Source organism: Pleurodeles waltl, chromosome 5, assembly GCF_031143425.1.
Source record: "Pleurodeles waltl isolate 20211129_DDA chromosome 5, aPleWal1.hap1.20221129, whole genome shotgun sequence".
In the NCBI taxonomy this organism is placed as follows: Eukaryota; Metazoa; Chordata; class Amphibia; order Caudata; family Salamandridae; genus Pleurodeles; species Pleurodeles waltl.
In genome coordinates, this window is record NC_090444.1 from 218,346,482 (window position 1) to 218,368,600 (window position 22,119).

Genomic DNA, 22,119 nt, shown 5'->3' on the forward strand with positions numbered 1-22,119 from the left:
TTCTTTTCAGTTTCAAAAATCAACAGTGCAATTTCAGAGACTTCAATGTTAACCTATGGGAGGAAAACAAGAGTGCATTTTTGCATTTAAGTACTCGACTTACAAATCCAGTCTTTGAGGTTTTAGGTCAACACCAAGCAAGGTTCAAATAGGTACCAAGAGTGCACTCAGAGTGGCACAGGGGCAGCCGGGTGCAGAGGTCAAATTCAGAGTCAGGTGCCCCAAAGTTAATCAATGGAGAGTGGGGGGGGGGGATGAAGATGCACTGCTCACAGGTAATTAAAAGCGGCTTCAGAGGGTGGTCTCCTGGAGTGAAGTAAGCAACGGGGGAGGCCACAAGGTAGCCCCAAACTTACACCCTCACTGGCATAAGGGCGGCCGGGTGCAGAGTGCCAACACAGCATTGGGCACCCAGTATTTACCAATGGTAACGGGGGTAACCAAAGATGCGCTGCTCTCAGATGAGTAAAGCCGCACCAGGGGACGATCTCATGGAGTTGAAGTTGAGGTATGTACAAGGGGAGCCACAAGGCAGCACCAAACTCACACCCTCAGCAGCACAGGGGGGGGGGCGGGTGCAGAGTGCCAACACAGAGTCGGGCACCCAATGTTATCTAATGAAGGAGATCGCTTTCAGAAACAGGATGCAGGCTCTGGCCAGGAGGCTGGGTGAAGACAAGGCACAGCTGCCCAGGTAAGTAGAGATGCTGGGGGACATGGGGCACCACTGATCGTGCTTCCCAAGGCCCAGTGGCTCTGGGTGCACGGGTGTCCTTCGGCTTTGGAAATCCTTACCGGGCAGGTCGTAGTTGGGGGGGGGGCCTTTGAGTTGAAGCTGAACGTGTTGCTGGGGAGTCCAGCAGGGGCAGCCCACAGTAGACTCTTGTTTAGAAGCGCTGGGGAACCTTCATGGGTCCAGTAGGCCACTTGGCCTCAGTGACTGTCCGGTGCAGAGGTGGGCCGAAGGCAGTTTCGTGGCTTCTCAGGTAGTTGGTTTATTTTGAATAGGTCCGCTGTCCATGGGAGATCTTGGTCTTTATTGCAGGCAGGCAGTCCTCCCAAGACTTTGGAGGTTGCTGGGCTGCAGGAGAAGTCATCTTATGGCAGAGGATCTTCGAGCACAGGCTGGTAGGGCTGGGGCCAAGTCAGTTGGTGACTGCAGTCTTCTCTGCTGGTGTGACTCTGTGGTGTCCAGCTCTTCTTAGGTTGTCAGGAATCTGAGTTCTAGGGCTCAGGGGTGCCACCTAAATACTGAATTTAGGGGTGTTACAGGGAGTGCCAGATGGTAGCCAATGGGCTACTTACCTTTAGAGTGACTACAACCTTTTTATGACCACTTCTGTTGGGAAGTGGGCATAACCCTAACACTAGTGGTCTAATTCCTTCCAAACAAGGTGGAGGAATTTAAAAAGTGGTGTTCGCTTCAGCTTGTCCACTTTAGGGGTGGGACTAGCATGAAGTGCTCCTCCTAATTTAACTAATTTTCCTGCCTGTGATTCCACCAAAAGCGGTGTCGGGATGGGCGGTGGGGTGATCATATCCCCTGTATGGAGAGACGTGGGTTGTATTACAACAAAGACGGCAAGGCCTTTGTAGCTCCCCGCCCTGGAATATCCATCCTGCCTGGAAGAGGAGGTAACACATGAGCCCAGTACAGGCTTTTGTCTCAGGCCCTCAAGAGTGCTGGCTCTCACTGTAGGGGGCCAGAAATGTGTCTGAGGTGGCTGAACTGGTCAGGACCAGTCTGTCAACACACTAGTAGTTGGTAGGTTTTCAGGGGTCAGCTCTAAGGTTCCCTCTTTGTGAATTTGTTAATAAATCCATAACTGGGGACAGTGAAGGTTTTTTATTCTGAGATGTTTGATATCAAACATCCCAGGATTCAGAGAAACCCTCATGTACCTGGGGAACTCGTAGTGACGACTGCCCAGCACATGCATGTAAAATGGCTTCCCTGTACACTTACTGTGTCTGAGAATCGACAAAGACATAGCAGGGGCATATCTGTAATATAATGCACCCCGCCTTAGGGCTGTAAGGCCTGCTAGATGGGTGACTTACATATATCACATGCAGTGTTTATGGGACATGGCACACAGGCTGTGCACAATGTTGTTTTTTCAATTTTGGAAGCACCTTGTCACACAGCCTGTAATGGCAGTCTGCATAAGGTTGGTGCTGGGTACTTCAAAGTGGCACATGCAGCTCTGATGTGCCCTCTTCAGTACCCATTCCCTGGGTACTAGGGGTACCATTTACTAGGGGCTTACAGGGGGCTGAAAGGCCTGGTCACTTGGAGATCAAGTGACCAGGTGTCTTGTATTAGGGAAGGAATACTGACACTGGGGATCTGGTTAGCAGGTGCCCAGTGCACTTCAGTCGACGTTGCATCTAAAAACCATGCAAAAAGTGGGGAAAAGTGGGTGGGGTGCTGCTCCCGGAACCCAGCTCCCCACAGTCATCTCTTGCAACTTCCTAGCAAAAAATCTCTGCTCCTTTCTGCTACAGACTCATGTTTCATTTCTTAGTGAAGCCTTAGTTTGGTTGGCTTTAGGCCGTTAGCTAAGGTTACACCACAGGTCACACACATTGGCCCAAATTCTCTATTAACAGTGATGCAGGTGAAACCAAAGTTCATATAGAAGAAGCCATAATTGTGGTTTTTGCTCTCCATCTGCTCCTGTTTCAGCCTTTTGTTTGATAAACATACCATCTTTTGGCAGCAGGAGATGATGCATGTAAAATGTGTGCTTGACATAAGACACACAATTCCAAAGCTGCATGTTAATGAATAGCACACATTTGCTGTTTTTAAACACACAGCAGCACATTTACAGCTGCATGATACAGAGTAGGTTTTTAACATTGCAGTTCTCATAAAAATAGTATCAAAAATATCTTCTTATACTGCATGCATAACCTATGGGTAAAAAAATAGTTTCATAGTAGTGATTCCTGCTGATCCGGGCTTTCACTGGGTTTATCCCACACTGCTGCAGTGTGTATATGCAGATACCATCAATGAAGATGCACATATTACTTTAGTGAGTGGAAAAACTGCCCACACACCCATCACTCAAAAACAAATGGTAACTGCTTATTACAATGCAATGGATGAATCGTATTGCACTCTCTATGATGTTCATTTGCGTGAAGAAGTGGCTTTTTGTCCTTGCAATGAATAGAAACAGTTTAAGAAATGTTACTTGCATCGTATTAGAAATGGCTATTGTGAGCCATTACTAAACCTCCCATCTGAGATCACAATCATTGTGATGGGTAAGTGAGTGAATTACATGCCTAGAACCCCCATGCTACACTGTTCTGAGTGCTCATATGGCATGCATTGACCTATAAAAGATGAGTTCGAATCAATAAATCTGATAAGTATTCCAGATTATGTAAAATAAAAAAATGAATCTTGGCAATGCCAAGTCTGCCATTCATCCTTCTAAGGTCGATAAACTTAGCACCATTACATTGGTTAATACTGACCTTCGTTATTTATAGTGGATCACAAAGACCAAAGAGTGGTGTGAAGTACTATGTAAAAACAAGTTGTTCCGATTAGGAAGATAGTGATAAATAGTGCGCCGTGCTACACTTAGGCATGAGCCCTCACCAAAAGCATTATTTAATAAACAATGCCCTTTCTTTGTTAATGTGTGTTACTTCTGGCGATAATTGGCCTGAGGGGAGTAGAGTTGGCGCCCCCAGCATGGCCACTCTGTCAGCTGAAACAACAAGAGTAATTCTACAAAGGATTCTTAAGCTCTGGTGGTCTACAAGCAGAAATATGCAGATGACCCTCACATACTCTGAAGGCGTTTGAAAGCTGGTCTAGCCTACATGGCTAGACATTAACACTTCATGAGGGCGCACACTGCAGACAATACGGTAATTGGCGAGTGCTCTCCCAGTCACAACAGGTAGTGGTAAAGACTCCTCTTGAAGTAACATTGAAGGCCTGGGGCTTTCAGGAGGGGGAGTCCTGCCAAGTCTCAGATTCTGCAGCAATGAATAAACGACTTTGAAATGGGTCCTCTTTAGACTCATTATTCATGTCCTTAACTTTACTGGTAAAAACACTGATCCATTAGTCAACAATGGCGGTAAATATCCTTAGGGCAATCCATGTCAGTGATGCAATCCTTGTTTACATTTTACTTCATCTTGCGTTCCGTAGAGTATTTGCTTTCATCAAGTTGTGTTTCTATAGTTGTTTTCTTGCAAGGTTACTCAAGTGTAGCGCACAGTTTGATCTGCGCCGCCGCTAGGTTTTTTGGCGAGTTCTGGTAGTGGGTGGGGTTTATGAGGACGCAGGAATGAGAGCTCTGAGGCTGAGGGCAGTGAGAGTTTGTTTCTGTGAGTCATTATGGTGTTAACACTTGATAGAGCGTTCCGTACTAATAATTTACCTGTATTTGGACGCTGTTTAGGCCGATGAATCTTTTGGCTAAGTGGGACTCTCCTTACTCTATATCGGTCAATTTAATCAAATCAATAATCAATAACGAACATAAGCAATACCCTGATCAACATAACACTTAACAATTAATCCAGAATACATTTCGGCGAACCCTGACCTTTCAGTCAGGAATAACCACACCAGTTTATTCAAAGTTAGTAAATTTATTTCCCTATATTAACAAAGCTAGCACAATATAGATGTGTCTCAACACCAGATGATAAACGTAAATGAACATTAATAGCTGTCCATAACGGCGAAACAGGTGCAATCTATGCAGCATTTGAATAACAAGGCATTCGATAATAGCAATGCAAATCACTAATACTATAATCTGTAATGAGCTAATTGCATACATTTAGTCAGCATAACAAGGTCTCAAATTGCATCGTGCAACAAAAGGAATCCTCATCTAACCTCAAATTAGCATCGGCATGTGGGACTTCATGCAAAACAATTTAGCAACATTAATTTAGAAAACTCCTAGCTAGGGCTCTTATAAAAAATCAGCAGTTGGTTACCTAAAAGAAACACAATGCAATTGTACAATTTCCTTTCATATTTACCAATTACAATCAGCATTCAAGGAAGTCTTCGTCTCACAGGTACCGTTTCTCGATCAGCATGGGTACCGTTTCGATCAGCATGGGACGGGGCAAAGGGGCAGGGGTGGACGGGGCAATTGCCTCACGGCGGCAAGGTAAACTACTACTTCATGCAAAGGGACAAATCAAAGTTAAAGTCTCTAGGGTAAGAATCATTAAAGTCTCTTTCTCTCGATTAGAGAAAGCATCAAAGTCTCTTTCAAAATGGCGTCGCAGCAAGGTGGGCCATAATAGCTGCAATGTCCTGCAAAATGGCGGGTATCGAGCTGGTAATGGCAATAATGGCTGTAATGGCTACTTTCTTCTCGTGCACCTGGTTTAAATAGACAACAGTTCAAATCCAGTAGGGTCTTCCATTGGAGGGTTCATAGGTTGGCTTCAAATTGTCCAATCAAAAACAACAGTTCTCAGGCTTTTACTTAAGCATACATTATCCTTGGAGACGAGTACGCAAGTTGCAACATTTTATACCAATTAACTCACTTTCAGAGCTTCCATTGTCCGCACCTGCAGATTGACCTTGGAGTAAAGAGAGAAATATGCCAGGCTGGCACGAAACCTTAAGATAAGCATGTGAACGATCTCAGTGGAAAAGTACAGCTTCAAGCAAAAATACACGTTTAATAGCACATTGGAAAAACACGAGCATCTAAACCGTGAGACCAGGCAACTAGGCCAAAGCCTCCACTAAAGTTATGCTAAGCTAAAACATTTCAAGCAAGCAAATCGTAGCACACGTTAATGATTATGTCGGATTAGTGCAATTCTAATACATCACGTTATATAAAGCACGCTTATAAATGTTGGCGAACTACTCTAAGGGCACATTTTGTCCCCGTACAATCTTTATTAGTTCGGTTAAAGCCACACATGATTATTGCAGTACTACGTTTAAGCGCTAATAAATGTAAAACCTTAATTTCTGCGTCATCAATCCCTCCTCTGATGACTACTTGTCATCACACAAACTATTCCCACAAATTTTATTCCATTAAAATTCTGTCAGTTCTCTTTTCCTTTTAATTCCCCTAGTTTTCGCTTTGTATTCTTCTGCCATTCTTTTCATCATTTTCTCTTCCTTCCTTCTTTTAATTCTTTCCATTATCATTATTATTCCTCTTTTTATTCCCCAAATTCCAAAAATGCAAATTAGAACTATTAGAATTCCCTGTATTATTTTTAGCAATATTCCATTCCAAACTCCCCCAATCCAACTTCCCACTGAAACAAGTCCTTTTCCAACCTTCTCCCACACTCCTAGTTCTTTCAATTCCTTCAAATCTGCACTCTCTTTTGTTAGATTAGCAAGCATAGTTTTAATTTTCACACTATTGTCTGGAATATACGTACAACAGTGTCGTGCACCAAGCATTTTGCAAACGCCGCCATCCTTTGCTAAAAGAATGTCTAAAGCAAGCCTGTTTTGAAGAGTCATAGCTCTTTCTGCTGCAAGTTCAGCATCTATCAGGATTATAGCACCTGAAAACTTTGTCAACATGTTATCCACTATAGTAGACAACTTTCTTATTTTGATGGAATTCAACACAACTCCTAATGAAGGAATCATGGCTCCAAATATATCTCCTACCACAGCAGCTGCGGTCTCTCTTTTCTGGATACGATGGGATCCAGATGTCTTTTGAATCATCGATAGGTCATCCAGTTGATAAACTTTTGGGAACACTATACCCAAATAACATCTCCCCCACCATCCTTTCGGAAGACGATAATAGGCATTATACCCGCAAATGTAATATACACCTGGTATGACAGGGTCAAGTCCGTTCATCATGAATGTCCATTTGGCCTTAAAGATAAACGTATGTTTACACTCACTCGCTCCTACAAAAATGTTGTCATAATAAGATTCACCTCGATATATACAAAATTTCCCTACATGCCAAGCATCTAAAGCTATTCTCCCTTGTGTTTTTATTGCAGCAAAATCATAATTGTCTACTGAAGTCCTCTTATGTAGCTCTTTTTCTAATTTCGCCTTCATTTGTGCCCTTCTATCATCTGTGCGATCTAAAAAGCTTATTTCTACTGCAGAGAGCGAGCAGGTAAGGTTTTCCATATGAGCGTGAGCCGTTTCAAAAGGTTGCATTGGCTCGAAAAATTCCCTCATTATTTTAGCATCCCAATCTTTAGCAATCTGGCTTAGCTGCGCTATTATAGGAACATATGCAAAGGTAACATCATAATTTGAGTAAAAATACTGTATGTTAGTTTGACCATAAAATCTAGACATTACTATACTACATGTAATCCCGTATGTAAGAGGCATGTGGTGATAAGTCACCCCTTCCTTTACTGATGTCGGTATCTGTGTACACACATAACAATCTTTCGCATCCATAGTCTCAACATATTCTGTTAGCAAGCGGTAGAAAACGTTATACGAAAGCTCCTTCTTATCATGCAAGTGTCTCTCATCTAATTCTAGTCTTTTCAATGCGGTTAGTTCAGTGACAGTAACTGGAGCAAAAGTAGAAGCATCGATTTTCTCATTCTCACCCTTTCCACGCATTGCAAGCACTAATGCCATTATTATTAGTACACATGCAATTATCAAGCCTATACACGCATATTTACAATATTTCTTTCTACTGTTTTGCGTCATGATCTGTATAGAATCAGAGAGCTAGAAGCACCTATAAGAAAACTATTTAGTAATTCAGTTACAAAGCTGAACGAGCGCAATGTTCACACAGTTTTCTTCAAGAGGCCAGTCACTTCTCGGTTAGCAGCATTTGTCTCAATTCGGCAATAACTCAATTTTTTTTTTTTTTTCTTAGTTGCCACGTTGTCTCAAATCGTGTTTAAAAGTCAATCAGGTTTTCAAAAAGTCTTATCAGGTTAGCAAATGTCTCATCCGGTTTAGCAATGTCTTAACTAGTTGTTTGTATCACGTTAGATTGTAGCAAGCAATGTCATTTATTACCCTTTCAATCAACACTGTCCATAAAACTTTTCTTTTCTATTGGTATCTCTTCTTCTTCGTTCTCGAGGCTTAGAGATACAAATTCGTCAGTCCAATCGTCATGAACTACATATGCCCATTCAGGACCGGAATATCTTCTGTTCGGTATCCTTTTCCTTTTCAATTTTGCTTCTCTTTTCGATTCTGCTTCGCTGGTACTTTCCACTTTTGTCAAGTCTTTTTCTTCACTCGGGGATGGTACCACGACAGTTACTTCTTTTCTTTTCTCTTTCACTTTTGGCCTTTCTCCGTCGTTCAAACTTTCTTTAGTCCTTTGTTTTATTGGTGATATACTTAGTCTCCTCTTTGCACCATGTCCATTTGATGGACCTGCGATCTTTTCTGTGGAAGCTTGAACTGTTTCGTTCTGTTCTACCTTGTCCCCTCCTTCTGGGGAATCAATCACGTTCTCTTTTTCTTTTTCTGTATCGTCTTCTTCTGGGAAAACCCTCCTCTGATCAGGCTCTCCTGCTTTTTCACTTCTTTTGAGCCCTTCGTCACCTTTACTTTCGTCAGGCTCTTTATCACTTTCAGCTGCTTCAGGCTCTTTGTCACCTTCAGCTGCTTCAGGCTCTTTGCTACCCTCAGCTGCTTCAGGTTCTTTGTCACCTTCAGCTGCTTCGTCGCTGTCTGAACTTTCTCCTTGGTCTTCCCCAAGTGAGTTAGTCGCTTCGTCCTCAGAGAATGTTTCCCTCTCTTCTGTTCCTGCCTGTTCGCTTTCAGTTCGGTTTTGCTCTGTCTCAGCACTCAGCACTGTTTTATCAGGCACTGGCAGTTTTAGCGCTTCAACTTCCTCATCTGTGGGACACTACACCTTCTTTGTGTGACTGGCGTGAATCCAGTTGGGAACCCCCGCACACTTCACAGCGGTAGTTGTCGTCAGGATCACTTGGAAAGGGCCTTTCCAACGGGGTTCCAGACACGACTTCCTCACGTGCTTCTTTACCACGACCCAGTCACCTGCTTTCAGTGCGTGTCCTGGACCTTGGATCGGTGGCAAGGTGGTTGCTTCCACCTGGTGAGAGAAAGAGCGAACCACGTCAGCCAGACCCTTGCAGTAGTCTAACACCATATCATCTGTAATATTCAAAAGCGCATTTGCGGGAACTGCAGGAAGTCTCATAGCCCTGCCCATGAGAATTTCATGCGGAGACAATCCAGTCTTTCTATCAGGGGTGTTTCTCATTGACATTAGCACCAAGGGCAATGCGTCAGACCATTTCAAATTTGTCGATGCACATATCTTCGCCATTCTTGATTTCAGTGTACCATTCATCTGCTCCACCAGTCCTGAGGCTTCAGGGCGATAGCTACAATGCAGCTTTTGCTCAATGTTCAGCGCTTCGCAAAGTAACTTTATCACCTCGTTATTGAAGTGACTTCCCCTATCTGATTCTAAAGAGATCGGGAATCCGAAACGTGGTATCAACGCCCTCAACAATAGTTTCGCAACTGTAAGGCTGTCATTTCTACGTGTGGGGTATGCCTCAATCCAGTGACTAAAAATGCACACAATCACCAACACATACTTCAGACCCCCATGCACAGGCATCTCAATGAAGTCCATCTGCATCCTACTAAATGGGCCACTGGCCCTGCCAATGTGGCTCGCGTTCACAACTGTTCCCTTTCCTGGGTTAATCTGCTGGCAAGTGACACATCGATGGCAAACTGCTTCTGCAGCTTGACGAAATCTGGGGTTTAACCAATCAGTTTTGAACAATCTTATCATGGCATCTCTCCCTAGGTGAGCCTGCCCATGATAGAACCGCGCAAGCTGCGATAAGAGACCATTTGGCAAAACAAATTTTCTCTCATTTGAAACCCATAACTCATCTGGTCTCTTTATACATTGTGATTTAATCCAGGAATCTCTTTCATCCTCCCTGACGTTATTCTGTAATGCGTTTAGTTCATCTATTGTATCTACGACCTTCAAGGCAAATGCTTCAGCTGGTTCGAGTTCTGGTTCACTTATCGAATTCCATTCATCCCTGAGTAATATACAGTTCAAGGCACAAAATCTTGCGACTTGATCCGCATATGCATTTCCCAGAGAGACATAGTCCTGTCCTTTTGTATGAGCACTACACTTTACCACTGCAACTTCGGCTGGCATTTGAATGGCGTGTAACAATTCCCTTATTCTCTCCCCGTTTTTCACTGGGGATCCTGAAGAAGTCAGGAAACCTCTCTGTGACCATAGTTGGCCAAAGTCATGCACAATTCCAAACCCGTACTGACTATCGGTGTAAATGGTGACTTTCATCAATGCAGACAGTTGACATGCTCTTGTAAGGGCTACAAGTTCTGCTACTTGTGCAGAATAGACTCCTTGGAGCCAGGCCGCTTCCAAGACACCTGTTACAGTACATACAGCATATCCTGCTTTCAAAATTCCCATCCCATCTCTTAGACAGGAACCATCTACGAAAACAATTTGGTCATTTTCATCAAGCTTAGTATCCTTAATGTCAGGTCGAGGTTTTGTGCAAAATTCAGTCACCTGAAGGCAGTCATGCTCGACATCTTCAGCGTTCTCAATTTCAGCATTTTCACCAGGAAGCAAGGTTGCTGGATTCAACGTAGTGCACCTTTTCAGCTGCACATTCGGTGAGCCCAGAATTATTGTTTCATACCTTGTGAGTCTTGCTCCAGTCATGTGTTGTGTTCGGGAGCGGGTCAAAAGTATCTCAACTGAGTGAGGGACCATGACTGTTACTGGGTGTCCCATCACTATTCCTTCACTCTGAGTGAGGCTGATACCAACTGCTGCTACGGCGCGCAAACACCCTGGGAGTGCTGCTGCAACCGGATCCAAAGTAGCTGAAAAATACGCTACTGGTCTGTTTATGCCACCATGGGCTTGAGTCAAGACAGACAAAGAACATGCATCACGTTCATGACAAAACAATGTGAAAGGCTTTGTGTAATCAGGCATACCTAAAGCTGGAGCCCTACACATGCATTCTTTCAACTCAATGAAAGCATCCATCTCATCTCCTTTCAACTCAATTTGATCCAAGGCATCCTTCTGGGTCAGCTTCAGTAAAGGCTTTGCTAGAGTCGAGAAGTTGGGAATCCACTGGCGACAGTAGCCCACCATTCCCAAAAACTTCCTCACCTCCCTCCTTGTCTTTGGTGGACTCATTTGAAGTACACTCATTATTCTTTCCTTCATTATTTTCCTTGACCCTTTCTCTATCTGGTGACCCAAGTATTTCACTTTCTTCTGACAGAACTGCAATTTGGAAGGAGACACCTTGTGCCCGTTCCTTCCCAAATGGTTCAACAGAGCAATGGTGTCGGCTGTGCAGCCACTTTCTGTCTTTGATGCAATCAGTAAGTCATCAATGTACTGTACTAGGGTTGACTCGAATGGCAATTCTAATGCTTCCACATCTTTCTTTAGAATCTGATTGAAAATTGACGGCGACTCAGAAAACCCTTGAGGAATTCGACACCAACTGTAAACTCTATCTAGGAATTTGAAACAAAAGAGAAAATGGCTGTCCTCATGAAGAGGCACAGAAAAGAATGCTTGTGACAAGTCGATGACTGAGAACCACTCGGCATCGCAAGGGACTTGAAACATTATCACAGCTGGATTCGGTACGACAGGGCAGCATTTAATTATGATGTCATTTATTTTCCTCAAGTCCTGTACAATTCGGACCATTCCACTCAGCTTTATTAATCCCATGATTGGTGAATTACATGGACTGCTTAACACTTCTTTCAGTACCCCCTGTTTTACGAATTCGTCAATAAGTTGGGCAACTTTCATGAGGGTGTCTTGTGCCATGTGGTATTGTGGGGTCTGGGGAAAGGTTGCATTGGGCTTTACAGTCACTTTCACTGGTTCCACTCCTTTCATCAATCCCACCTCTTTCCCTGTCATATCCCACACTTCCTTTCCGACTGCCTCCCGCAATTCGGCTGGAATATCTTCTTCAGTTATCATCGGGAAAAGACAAATCAAAGGATACTCTTCATCGACAGTTTCCATCTCATCCCCCTCTACACTGTCCTCTTCTTCCCCATCACTGCTCGTCTGAATTTTAATTCCCTCGTTCGAACACATAATCGAACATCCCAACTTGCACAATAGGTCTCTCCCTAACAGTGCTATCGGGCTTGAGTCACATACTACAAATTTATGTAACCCTTGATAGTTACCAATGCTGACTGGTACCGGATCTGTAATTGGGTTTGTCAGGTGCCTGTTTGCTACTCCCACCACTTGAACTGTCCTCCCAGAGAGTGGCAAATTTGGTACTTCAATGCTCTTAACAGTTGAACGTGTGGCTCCTGTGTCAACCAAGAATGAAACACGATGACCCATTACTCTTCCCTCCACGTACGGACCCTTTTGATCAACTTCCAAGGATGCTGCAAGCACACAATCTCCTTCTTCTCCTGAACTTTCACTCTCCCATACATTGTTTATTCCACTCTCACTGTGTAATGGGAACTGTTGTACGGTGCCATTTGTATTCATTACCTGACCCGAGACCTGTGGAGGAACCATCACTTGCTGCTGACTCATTGGTGCCAAAGGTATTTGCATTTGCTGATTAGGTACCATGGGTAACTGCTGTTGCATTGGCTGCATTTGCGTCATCTGCATACGGGGCATCTGCATTTGCTGCGGCTGCATGGGCTGTAATCCCTGCAACTGATTTATGGTCTGAAAATTTGGGTTTGGACCTCTCGTTTTCGGTCCCCTCATTGTCTGAAATGCATTGACATCATTGTTTTGCTGACCAACACCTGCACCTTCCTGCACCACCATCGGGCACTCGCGTTTCCAATGTCCGACAATCCCGCACACGTGACACGGCATCACCTTTTTCAATGCCTGCACACCATTCTGAGTCACAACAGTGTTCAAATCCGGACCATTATTCCCAAAACCTCCTCTGCCTCTGCCTCTCGCCTGTGGCTGAAACATCATATTTCCCTGCAACTGCGGCTGCGGTTGCGGTACCTGCTGTTGGAACCCTTGCAACCCTTGCAAACCTTGCAGACCTGTCTGAGCTGCTTTAAGTTGCATCATCATCACTTTCTCCTTCAACTTTTTCTGTTTCACTTCAATTTCGTCGCTACAGTATTTCGCATAATTCAACACCTCATCAATCGGTTTCGACTGCCAACAAATCAAATGCGACTTTATCATCTGACTTATCTCTGGTCTCAGCCCTTCCACAAATCTGAACACAAAATGAAGCATGTCCTTCGCCTCTATTGTTTCCGTGCCACTGTAGTTCTTGAACGCCTTCAACAACCTCTCATAGTAACTATGAATCGACTCTTTAGCCTCTTGGGCAGTTCGATCAATCTTCTGCCAATCCACATTTTTCGCGGCAACTTTCGTCTTCAAATGCTCAATCACCTTGTAGTACAAGCTCATCACCATAGGTGATGGTGCACCCGTATCCCTGTCTCTCTCTGGTTCACTTGTCGGCCAACCTACAGCTCTTTTGCAATCCTCCCACAAATCTGCTGGAACCACAATCTCAAAGAGAGTGTTCAGGTCTTCCCAGAGACATTTTGCAAGCTTCACAAACCTATCAGTCTGTTGATACCATTCAATCGGTTTCTCTCTCAGTTTGGGAAAATCATCCGTAAAAGACTGAATGTCGCTTCTGTGCCATGGTACATGTATTAATTTTCCCCCTGCTGTCTCCCTCATTGGTAACATGGTTACTGCATCACTACTCTGCGGTCTTTTCTCGTTGGGCTCTGAGACACTGTCTTTCCTCTTTTCCTTTCTCTTTACCCATCTGCTTTCCCATTTGTCTAAGCACCTCCACACTTGTGCACTCTGCAACAACTCTCTAAGGTGGGCCTTCATGCCTGCTGACCTCATGTGTTCAAAATCTGTGGTCCCGAAATCCAACCTATAGCTCCTGCTCAAGTGTTTTGTCTTGTCTATATCAACCCCGTTTTTGTCAGCTATTTCTTGCAAGCTTCTATGTACCTTGTTCACTTCTTTCGTAATCCTTGGACATAGATACCTCAACTCTTCTTCCGAGTAGGACTCTAACCTATTCACACCCATAGTCCCTTCCACCAATTCTTGTGCTTCCATGTTCAACCTGACCCTATTCAGATAGTCTTCTCCCTTCCCACTGGCTGAGCTTTGTGTGGAATTCAGACTGTTGAACCACTGTGTCAGCTGTTGCGCATTCAACCCCATCAGTGTAGCGTTCACATCGACTGCCATTGATGGTTGCGGCAACTTTTCAGTATTCGATGACAGCGGTATCACCAGTGGGGGACTTGACCTCACCAGTGTTGACTGAGCACATATGGGACTAAACTCCATCAAGGACCCAGATCCATTTGGCTGAGCCGCTATAGGGGTTATCCCTGGAGTGTTTTCTATGCACCTCCTTTCGGTCCCATTCTGCAGCATTGATCCCTGACCGCTCATACCTAAGTTAGGCTGACTGTACAGAGGTACCGGTGGACCTACAGTAATGGGTAGCGATATCGCATCTGGGTTTTGTCTATTTCCCATGTTCTGAGGCATGTTCATTCCCACACTATGGGTCATCATTGCCGGCATGCCCATCTGACTCCCCGTCATCTGAGCATGTGCTGTCCCCCCCTGCATCTGCTTTTGAGGCATCAAAAACTGGGTTGATTCGGCTTGTGCCAATGTCGGGTTGTGACCATTCTGTACTCCCCTTACGGTTGGATCTAGAATCATTCCTGCACTGTTGTCACTGCTGTAGTACCCTGGCATCTGCGGCTGATAATTTTCTGCTGGTTTCAACATGGGCACATCTGGATATATTCTCCTAACCTGCGGTATCTGCGGGGTGAACAGTAAACTCGGGTCCTTAGACCCCGATGATGCTCCTGAACTCTGAGTTTCACTGTTCTGTACCGTTGCCGGAGGGGCAGAACTGGTACTTGGACCTTGTCCACTCTCCGCATAAGGTGGTGGACGGTCGTTCAGCAATTGCATTATTAACTCCTCATCCTCTAACTCCTCTTCTCTTCTCAACTTTTCCTCGTCCTCTCTATCCTTGGAACACCTCCTGTTTGTCTTACAGGTAGCTTTCTTACCTGTCTCCTCTTCTTCCTTAGTAATTGCGGGAAACAATTTTATCCCCTGCAATACATCTGACCTCCACACCTTCTGTGCATTATCCCACCTAGCGTCCGCTAGTGTCTTTTCTACCTTCCTTATCCTGGTCTCGAACTTATTTTGCTGCTGCTGTCTAGCCATTAGTTCCCAAATTGCTAGAGCCTCAAACTGGGCTGGCCTTGGAGGCACCTTCATGTCGTACATCGCAAATCTCAAATTCTCTAGAATCCTTATATTGAATGTCCCGTGGATCGGGAATGCTACGCTCCCATGTTTCTCTGTCAGCTTGTGCCATTGCTTTAGCCAAAGGCACGGAGCTACCCCCTTTTCCTCCATTACAATGTAAGCTGGTGTACCTTCGGGCGGCGTCTCCTCTCCTACGCTCGCTTTAATGTAAGACTCCCCCTTCATCGCACTCCTTAATGCTTTAAAAAATTTCATTTTCTCGTCTTTTATTTCACAAAATATGTAATCAATAGGTGACTTTAATTCCCGGAATACTCTTCGCTTGCCTTTCCCCTTCCAATCGAGCCCCACGGACTGCGTCCAATCCGTGCGCGACCCTTCTCTGCAACCAACCTATCCCAGCGCGGCTCCTAGTGACGTCACACTCACACACACTGCGGCTGACAAAGCCTCGCGGCTAATCCTCCTTCACTCAGCTCCTCTCGTAACCACTTCTGGCATGTATCGCGAGCTACCAAAAATTATAAAACAGATCTGTCGGTTTACTACAGGAAGGGTAACACAATCGCTTCAGGACCTTAGGGATTTTTCACTAGCCTCGGCAGTTATTCCATCTTTCTCGGTCCCCACTTTCGCAAGCAAATCTGACCCGCAGACCTACTCTCAACTTGTCAATGATCTATTCTAGTGCACTTCGAATTTTTGTCAAAGCCCGAAGTCGAAGTTTCTTTCACTCCCTTAACACACGTACCGACTCGTTGACCACGCCCGATCAACCTACTAAACCGCCCAGACCACAACATAAAACAACATACTCCGGAGTCTCTTGACCTCGCAGGGCCCGTCTCAACAACAACAACCACGTGGACCTTTTTCTGCACAAAGCGCCACATACATGTGAAGTTCGACGACTTCCCTACTCTCACACCCGGAGTCGCACCTCCGCTATTTCTATGAAGTTCGACGACTTCCCTACTTCTACACCCGGAGTCGCACCTCCGCTATTCTCTAAAATCCTCGCAACCTTTTCACACAATCTGCGGCAATAAGCTGTGCAAGCGCAAAATCCTAACTTCACTCATACCGTCACTAGTACCACCAACGCCGATCTCACACCTCCATTCTCTCCATCCGCAAGCTCCGAGATCCCGGGAAAGTCGCGGTGGACCTAGCCCATCATCATTTTCTCAATCAGTTTTATCCAAGAAAGTCTAATTCAACTTCTCGAGTGGGATCTCAAAGGGTGTAACCGTCACACACATCCAGTCCTTTGCCTCTCTGCAGAAAACACAATGCAATCTCATATTTGCAATTGTATTTCCGGGAAAATGTGTGAAGTAGGTACACAGCTGTCAAAATCTGGGCAAGAGGAATGCAATTCCTGCATATTTCACTCCCCCTGCCACCATGATGCCAATGGACTCAGGATGCCAAGTGGATGTACTTAGGTGAGATGTATGCTGCTGCTCTTACTGCTAAATAGCCATTGGGCAGTGATGGATACAAGGGCTGCCCAGGTCCTCCTTTCTAGGAGTGCTCAGCACTGTAGTTGAAGGAGCGTAATAGGCAGTGCCTTGCCCCTTTGACTGCCTCCACAATCTTACATAAGGAGACAAAAAAGCAAGAGACAACTTCAAACTTAGGCATGCCTGCACAACAGTAAACACTAACATACTCTCCTACCCCTCTCCCCCAAAAAAGAAAGAATTCCACTGACCTCCTTTTCATGAAATCACATTCTGTCAACAATGATTTGCAGTCTTACAACACGTGGCTCTCCTCTGCCCCATGTTTAATAGGTTTTCTCCCAATTATTCTATAGCTTTTCCTTTGAGTGAAAACTACCAATAGGCCGGGGCAGGCACCGCGCCTTTCATGTCCCATCTAGTACTCTGCAGCCGGATCCAGGGGACAAGCAGTCCTTGGCACCCGTATCACTCTCTGGCAAGGTGTGTGCTCAGAACATCCAATCTATTCAAATTAAATTCCTTTCTTCTATGCATATTTTGTGTAATCTTGCGAAATCTATAGCATTGGAAGGATGCCATGGGCCTTAGTGCAGGCAAGGAAAATGCCAAATTTGCCTGCTGCTGGGGAGTCAAAAACAGTAACTATGCGGGTTCAATGGGCCAGACGGGGTTCTGGACCCTGGTGCCACCGCACTTGCTGCCCGATTGTTAAGTACGCCCCTGTGTGAAAGGCTCCTTCGTACACCTACAGCACACAGCTAAAGGGTCTGCAAATAATTAATGGCAGCTGTGTTTGTGTGTGTGAGAATGTGTGTGTGTGTGTGTGTTTTTTATTGTGTTTGTGTGTGTGTGCCACTTGGTAATACGCTTTCAAGGCATTTGTTGGGGTCGATACCACATTATTCACAGCTTTTTCTGTTGAGTCATTGTAGGAAGTTGGCTCTCTATATGGTGCACTAAAATGAAGTACGTGCAGAGAGTCCAGTGGATTCCCAGAAGTTTGCAGAGGCAGACTGCTAGGTCTAATGCTCTATTTATGGTAGTGTGGGTGAGCAGTTAGGCTTATCAAGGAGTTGTGTTAAGCATTTATTGTACTCACAGAGACAATATGAGGCACACACACAAAGAATAAATCCAAAACCAATTTAGAAAAATAACATTTGCTTTTAAATATGCTTTGAACCAAAGAACTTCGTTATGAGGTAAGCAGTTTTTAAATTAAAAATACTTTTCAGTTTCAAAAATCAACAGTGCAATTTCAGAAGCTTTTAATGTTAACCTATGGGAGGAAAACAAGCATGCATTTTTGCGGCAAACAGCTAAAGGAGTCTGCAAATAATTAAAGGCTCCTGTGTTTGTGTGAGACTGCACGTGTGTGTTTTATTGTGTTTTTGTGATTGTTCATGTGTGAGATTATGTCTGCTTGCCTGAGAGTGTGAGCATCTGTGGAGTAAGAATAAGAATGAGTGTCATGTGCTGTGTAATGTGAATGAACACCGCCCCACATTACATGCTAGTCAATGTACTGAATTAATAGAATTAGATTTCTAGGTCCTTTCTCGGTTCATCCCACAGATGACTCAGAAAGTCTGTTGTCTAACGGTTAATGTTGTTGCACACCTTCACGTCTGGCAGATAGTAAATTCCATCAGAACTGGCTAGTTGAATTTTGTCTTTCTTTTTAATATGTTATAATAGAAATGATTGATCTGTTCATTGATGACACACACAGTTGTTGATTGATAAACCAAGCGGCACTGTATGCAACTGTACATGTAAAGCGCTGCTGTAATCAATGGTGGAACGATGCACCTTATACACGTTGTTGTGCACAATGTCATCTTATACACGGTGTTGGGCACAATGTTGATCATTACAATGTCTGTATCTTGTTGACGATGTTATTAACCAGTAGATGCCATGATGTACTCACTCTTACTGTATAGTCAACCATAAAAGTCAAAATCAATAAAAACAGATTCAAACTAAAAAATGAGTGTTGTATGCTGTGAGTCAAAACTCAGTTTTTGTACCTTCAGATGCTTAAGGAGCCAGTAGGGGAACGCCTGCAGCTCGATGAACTAGATGTGGCAACCAGCAGCAAGGAAAGAGAAATGCAGCAACCAGGCTGTGAAAAGCAGCGGCGACGAGGTGAAAGGTGGCAATCCGGGGGCTAAAGGCTGGGAAGAAGTGCCACTCTCATAGCAAAGCAGCATATATTTGCAAACTTCAACTTTATGGAATTACAGTTCATTGGCATTTCCTGCCGTCAGTGTTGATGCTTCTGCAAAATGAGTGGCCACTCTGACTGGCTTCTCCGACCAATGGAAACTGAAGTAAACATATGTACTTTAGACACCGGAGTGAACAACAGAAGGAGAAATTGTCCACCCCGTGCCCACAGATCTCTGGCATGGGATGACATAATTTGGTCAGACAGGAAGCCTGAAATCAGGTGCATGTTTCATGTTGTAGGAGTCTTATGCTAGAGCAGTTAATTAGGATTTGGAAGAGTCCTACTGCAAATCGGTGGGGTTCACGCCCCACCACACCCATAGTTCCGCTGCCCCTTTTAGAGGTGGGGCATCACTTATTGACCACCGGTGGGCCCTATGCTAGCTGCAGTGCATAATTTGTAAATTAGTAAGTGCTGGGGCCCAAAGTGGTGCTTAAAAGTGCAATTCTGGCGCTATTCAAAGCTGTGTAGTCTTGCACTGACCTCAAGTCTCTTTAATCCAACATCAGATACTCCTTGCCCCTTTGTCTCACTATTGCAGGTTCTTTTTCATCCTTGCATTGTCACTGATTTTCCGTCTTGGCTCTGGTTCAGCTCGAGATCCTGTTAGACCCTTGCGGCTATAACAGTTGAGTCTGCAAGTGGCTTCTGCCGCCAACCTTACCTCTACACAGAATGTGTCATTACGGTTACAGCTGCCAACGTTGGAACTGGAGAATCAGGTTTGAGTCTCAGGCATCAGCTCAACATCCTGCGATTCTAGAGAAATCCTTAGGGGCATATTTATACTCTGTTTGCGCCGGAATTGCGTCATTTTTTTTTACGCAATTCCGACGCAAAACTAACTCCATATTTATACTTTGGCGTTAGACGCGTCTAGCGCCAAAGTCCATGGAGTTTGCGTCATTTTTTGGCGTGGACACCTACTTTGCGTTAATGAGATGCAAGGTAGGCGTTCCCGTCTAAAAAATTGACTCCAAGGCATGTGCGCCATATTTACACTCCCGGGCAAAATTCACATCCGGGAGTGGGCGGGTCAAAAAAAATGCCGTACGGCCGCTTTTGCGCCGTTTTTTAGCGCCTGGACAAGGCAGGCGTTAAGGGACCTGTGGGCTCTGAAGGAGCCCAGAGGTGCCCTCCCATGCCCCCAGGGACACCCCCTGTCACCCTTGCCCACCCCAGGAGGACACCCAAGGCTGGAGGGACCCATCCCAGGGACATTAAGGTAAGTTCAGGTAAGTACTTTTTTTTTGTGCCCCCCTACATGCCACTATGCCCAATGGCCATGCCTAGGGGACAGAAGTCCCCTGGGCATGGCCATTGGGCAAGGGGGCATGACTCCTGTCTTTGCTAAGACAGGAGTCATTTCTATGGGGGTTGGGAGTCGGAAAAAATGGCGCAAATCGGGTTGAGGCGAAAAATTTGCCTCAGCCTGACTTGCCCCATTTTTTACGCCCAAGCTCCATATCCCCCTATGCCGGCGCTGCCTGGTGTACGTCGTTTTTTTTCACGCACACCAGGCAGCGCCGGCGGCTAACGCCGGCTAACGTCATTGAATAAATACGGCGCCCGCATGGCGCTTCAGAATGGCGTTAGCCAGCGCTAATTATTTTGACGCAAAACTGCATTAGCGCAGTTTTGCATCAAAAAGTATAAATATGGCCCTTAATCTCTCTGTCCCTTTAAAAAATGAATGTGATCTGGTGTAATGTAACTGGTGCTCATATAAAGCACTACCTTTGGGTCGAGTTCCCACTATATACAAAAATGCACTAGTAAGTAAAAACAAAGCTTTTACATGAAAGGAAATACAAGAAAATACCCATTTAGTGGATTATTACTACAAAGTGAAACACTAATACCGGGATAAATAGCGATTTGCTGTTGAAATTGTGTGATCCTGGGCACATATTTCATTTCACCAAAATGCCTTTTTCTTTATTACTGCCGAATAAAGCACTTCAAATATGTGAATTCAGAATGGCAGTTACACCAAAACTGTTGTGTTTGATTTAATAGACTGTAATGTCGCTCTGTAACAATCTGGGTCACGGACAGAGTGTACATGACAACTGTCTTGCTTCTTAGTTCACTAATGGTTCATGCTTAAAAACTATCATGCAGTGCTGTGGTATGATGTGCCATATTAATGACGAAGCTCCCACATGTCAAAACACGTCTTTTTAATTTTGAAGAGACATTGCCATATTTTATGTGATGTTTGTTAAATGATTTACAAAGCAAACACTTTCAGGGCTTGGCTCCTGAACCGGCTCTAAGATCTGAAACTGACCCTTGGCTCGGATCTGGCTTGGCTCAACCTGTTAATTTGTGAGCTTGCCTAACTGTACATAAGATGATAACTTTTGGCAAAACTATTTCGAAGCAACACGGATCTCTCTGGCAGGAGGGTGGAGGTATTAGATTCCAATGCACCATTTGTCTCGTCATTTTTAACGCCTGCTCAGTGCAAGTGTTAAATTGAGAGCCGCACCATTGTTTATAATGGGCCTCTATGTACTTTGCAGGATTAGCGCCAACATTTTTGGCACTAATCCTTGCAAAGTACCACAATAGCGTCACAAATGATGACGCTATTGATTCAAACATATGCCAGGGTGCGCAGTATCATTAAAACGGGGCACACATGATGGCGTCAGGGTGGCGCAATGGGGTGCAAGAAAAGTGGCGCTTCTTGTAATGGAGCACCACTTTTCCTAAATCTGGGCCAAAGTGTCCTCTGTGCTTATGGTAGAGTGAAGTAGATATGCCTGTAGCCGAATCTGGTGGCGCAGAGATGACAAATACATCCCCGATGGACACTGGGTTGAATGCTGGTGAGTCCTTTCATCCTTCTGCAGTTGAAGAAATTAGTTTTGTTGAGTAACCATAAACATTGGTTATTCATACAGAACATCAAACAATACACATAGGCCCTCAAGCCTCGGTTCTATGACTTCGGTGAATTCCACCTTGCCGTAGGAACCCTGGGCTCCATGCACTTCACCATGAAAAATAACATGAGTCTCAGCAATGCTCACTATAATTGCTACAGAGACATGAGCCATGT